General features: G+C 46.0%; 1 long non-coding RNA gene across 1 annotated transcript; it reads left to right on the top strand.

The window, feature by feature from the left end:
• The first annotated feature begins 554 nt into the window (after nt 1-554).
• Nucleotides 555-4112, top strand: LOC113633096 (uncharacterized). The gene is made up of 3 exons (XR_003438056.1): nt 555-1208; nt 3451-3513; nt 3983-4112. It is a non-coding gene; the product is annotated as an uncharacterized LOC113633096 (long non-coding RNA).
• Nucleotides 4113-4355: the final 243 nt, after the last annotated feature.

Raw genomic sequence — 4355 nt, 5'->3', positions numbered from 1 at the left:
TTCTGATTTATCTTGCATGATATACTTAATGCCTTTTATCTTGTTTTTAAATGAGCCATTACCGTTTTGATATGTTTTGAGGCATGTCTTTTGGCGAGCTCTCATTGTTGATGTAACGGTATTAGTAGGCTCCTGGCTATCTTTCATCTTATGATAAATTTTTATGGGATGGTTTCTGCTTCCAGACAGAATTTTGTAACTAGAACTGGACCAGTCCTCCTACAAGTAAACAACTATAAAATTGCTAAAAATAACTGAGGCAGTTGTGGAGAAAAGGGAGACCCACAGGATGAGCCCTCTAATTGCCTAGCTTCTTTTCCTTCAGATGCTTTCCTGACTAGAGCACAGAGAACTGGACTCTGAACAGAGTCTGGTAGTTTTGCTGAGCTCAGGAAGAAGACAGCAGAATTCAGAGCAGCTGAATGGATGGGATCTGGGCACAGAGTAAGAGAGGGGGTGGAGCTCTATAGAGACTCAGCCCTGGAGGACTGTGCCGCAGGATCTCCTGTGAGTCCTGCTGAGGAATATACAGCACATAGGACGGTGAGTCTGTTCAGGGCTTAACAAATAGCAGCTGCTTTGGGGGCTAAGATAGAATAGATACTAGAGGTCAAGCCGCGCTGGGGGAAGAGCAGTGCCAGAGGGGTATGCGATTTATGGCGCTAACGGAGCAGAGAGATCTTCTTAACAATTCATCAATACCTTGACATCTAGCTGAAATGCCACCAAGCCTATGCCTTGAGAATAAAAACTAACCTTTAGGATAAGACTAACTCTAGATTCCCCATGTGTCCTGCACTTGCCCGCTGGCTTTATTGCGGTCGCAGGAGATTGCTGAGGGCAGGGCGTACCTGTGGACTCAGTGATGCAGGCGAGGAGCCCTGGGGATGGGACATGCCTGCTGCTGTAGTGAGGCTGGGAGAGGGTACTGGGGTAAGGAGCACGTCGGTAGCTTTAGAGAGGCAGGAGAATATTGCTGGGTGCGGGGGCAGGTATGCCTACAGCTTTACTGGGGCAGAGGAAGAATGCTAGGGCAGGGCACACCCATGGCTTTAGTGAGGCCGGTTCAGTGACTGCAATGACTCTAAGGTTTGGCCTACAGAGAAGAGCGATCACCCAGCTCTTGATGATGCTGGGGCTCCCTCCACAAATGTATTTCCTAAAGTTGGTAAAAAAAAAAAAATGTTTTCTGGACCTTCTCAGTGTGGGTGAGTAGGTCTTCAATGACAGGTCCACTCTCCATTCCAGTCTCCCTAAGGAGAGGGAGGGCCCTCCTCGACACTGAGCCAAGGCACGGCCTGCATTTCCAATTAGGTCACTGTGGGCCAGCTTTGGTCCATGTTTCAGCCAACTAGTCAAACAGAGCCTTTTGTAGCTCCCGGAGTTACAGCCGTAAATGTAGAATCTCTGCCCAGTGAGCCCGTATCAATGGATTCAGTCTGATCCAACTTGATGTTCCTTTCACCATTGTCCTTCCCACACGTGTTCTCCAGATTTCTTCTGTATAAATGAGCAAACTCAAGCGGTTCTCTTGGAGCGCGGCGCACTTCCTGATGGGCTGTGCTCTGGAGCTCACCTTTAGGGGCTCGCTGGGACTCGCGTCTGCTTATGGATCTAGAAGCAAAGAGGGTGGGGTGGGGGGAGCGGGTCCTGGGGAGGACCGGGATTGTCTTGAGTGGCGGCTGTTGTAGGGGAGGTCATTACGGCTTCGTCAGGTAATACGGGTGAACCCGCTCAGCAGAGGTGGAGCGGCTGCTTCCACTGGGGGTGAGGAGGCTGCTTCTGCCAGCAAAGCAGAAAGGCTCATCAGCGTCTCGGGGCTTAGCACCCCCAGCCTCATCAGGCTCTTCCAGTACGTCCCCATCTCAACTTACAGGACTCCATGTTTTCTCGGTCAACGCCCTCACCTTCACCGCAGATACCGTGGGAGGCTGGAAGTTCAGCCTGCTTTGTAATGCGTCCAGTTGCATGTCGAGACTGTGTGTCTGATTTCCAGCCATCTTAGCCTCACAGCTGAATGAGATAAGGGTCCCCTTTAGGGCACACGTGGAAGCTTTTAGGTCGTGTATGTGGCACTTGAGCTGGGATTCCAATCCCTGAGCTCATCCTTTTTTTGTTCACCACTGTGTCCAGTGACATGAGGTATAACCAGCCAATCTCATTGCATTTATTAGTTTTCCAGAAATGTTTGAAGGTGTCATATACACAGTCACCCAGTTCCTTGCCTTTTATAAGTGGTTGATAGGGAGCATCCAGTGGAGATATTTTATGTATGTTGATTGTCAGATCATGCCACGAACTGTAAACATACCAGTGCTTTGTTTAGTACTTGAAATCAAGCCGTTAGTGCCTTTAAACCTAATCAGATTAGATCTCCAATTCCTGAAACTCCAGAAACAATTCAGGAAACTCATCCTTAAAATTCTGTTTCTCTAGAACCACTCTTGGTACCCAAATCTGTATTAGTCAGGGTTCTCTAGAGAAATAGAACCAGTAAGATGTACACGGTTAGACTGTGTGCTTAAAATATGTGAATTTCATTGTATGTAAAGTACATATCAATAAAGCTGAATACATTTTTGTGGAATTTGATGTAAATATTTTCTCTTGTTCATCATTAGATGAACTTAGTTCATCTAAAAGTTTGAAAGACTTGTGGTTCCAAGTAGGTTTTCTAACTTTACAGTACTCCATTTTCTCCTGTTTCTGTGTAACAATTAATTAAATTGTTGAAAAACATGGTGGCATGAAATGTCTCCTCTCTCCTCCACTTCCTCTCTTTTATTTACCTTCTCTTTCCTTTTTCTCTCTTGCCCTTTTTTCTGCTCACTTTTGATCCAAATTCTAGTCGTTTCTTCTCAGTACAGGGCCCTGTCCTGGAAGGGTGCCCTGGCAGGTCGGTTCTGAGGGGTCACAACAACCTGACCACTCCAGCTCCTTCTGACCTCAGGCCCCTTGAACTCACCTGCTGCTGTAGTGGGTATTACCTGCCCCTCTCAGTTTCATCGGCTGCTCTCAGATTGGCCAGCCTGCTTTCCAAGGAGTTTCTGTTATGGGCTGAATTGTGTCCCCACAAAATTCATATGTTGAAGTCCTAACCCCCAGTACTCATCATGTAACTGCATTTGGAGATAGAGCCTTTAAAGAAGTCATTAAGGTAAAATGAGGTCATGTGGGTGGGGCCCCAATCCAATCTGACTGGTGTCTTTATAAGAAGAGGAGATTAGGACACAGACACACACAGAGGGAAAAACACATGAGGACACAGGGAGAAAGATGGCCATCTACAAGCCCAGGAGAGAGACCTCAGAAGAAGCCAACCCTGCCAGCTTAGACATCTGGTGTCCAGAATTGTGAAAAAATAGATGTCTGGTGTTTAAGCCCCACAGTGGGTGGTACTTCGATAAGGCAGCCCTAGGAGACTCACACAGTCTCTTTTGGATATTTCAGGCTTTCCTGTCCCAAGTCCCTCAGACACTGCCCTGATGCTTCCTCTTCCGTGTATGGACCCAGGTACTGTGCAGTCTTATGTTTGTCATGGTTGGTACTTAGACGGGTTTTGGTCTTTGTGGGGATAACTTGTCACTTAGGTTTTTTTTTTTGGCTGGGTTGGGTCTTCGTTGCTGCGCGCGGGCTTCCTCTAGTTGAAGCGAGCAGGGACTACTCTTCATTGTGGTGCGCGGGCTTCTCATTGCAGTGGCTTTTCTTGTTGCGGAGCGTGGGGTCTAGGCGCACGGGTTTCAGTAGTTGTGGCATGCAGGCTCAGTAGTTGTGGCTCACAGGCTCAGTAGTTGTGGCGCATGGGCTTAGTTGCTCTGCGGCATGTGGGATCTTCCCGGACCAGGGCTTGAACCCATGTCCCCTGCATTGGCAGGCGGATTCTTAACCACTGCGCCACCAGGGAAGTCCCTGTCACTTAGTTTTGTGAAATGGTTTCCATGGATTTTTGCTTTGGCTATCTGACTGCCCTGTTTTTATGTAGGTATTCAGAGACATTCAGAAAATATTGAACTGCCCCCTTTCCTCTTCTCAGCAACCCAGAACTCTTCACACTCTAAATTTTTAAATAAAAACATAAATGTTTCTCCCTGATTAAAAGCATTGATACCCAACTGGGGAAAATACGTGTTTCTTATGACATGCAAAGTATTTATTTTCTTATACCACTAAAAATAAAACAACAAAGGAGGTACTGTTCAATAAAAAAAGGTAACTTACAATGGCCAGATGTACGAAATATATTAATACATTTAACTTCACTACTTAGTAAAGAAATGCAAATTCATATATATATATATATATATATACATATATATATATGTGTATATATATATATATATATATATATATATATA

The sequence above is a fragment of the Aethalodelphis obliquidens genome, unplaced genomic scaffold, assembly GCF_003676395.1.
Source record: "Aethalodelphis obliquidens isolate GAN/ISIS:26980383/991018 unplaced genomic scaffold, ASM367639v1 scaffold38, whole genome shotgun sequence".
NCBI classification, from domain to species: domain Eukaryota; kingdom Metazoa; phylum Chordata; class Mammalia; order Artiodactyla; family Delphinidae; genus Aethalodelphis; species Aethalodelphis obliquidens.
Note: the sequence above shows the minus strand (reverse complement) of the source record. Positions and strands in the feature narration are given on the sequence as shown.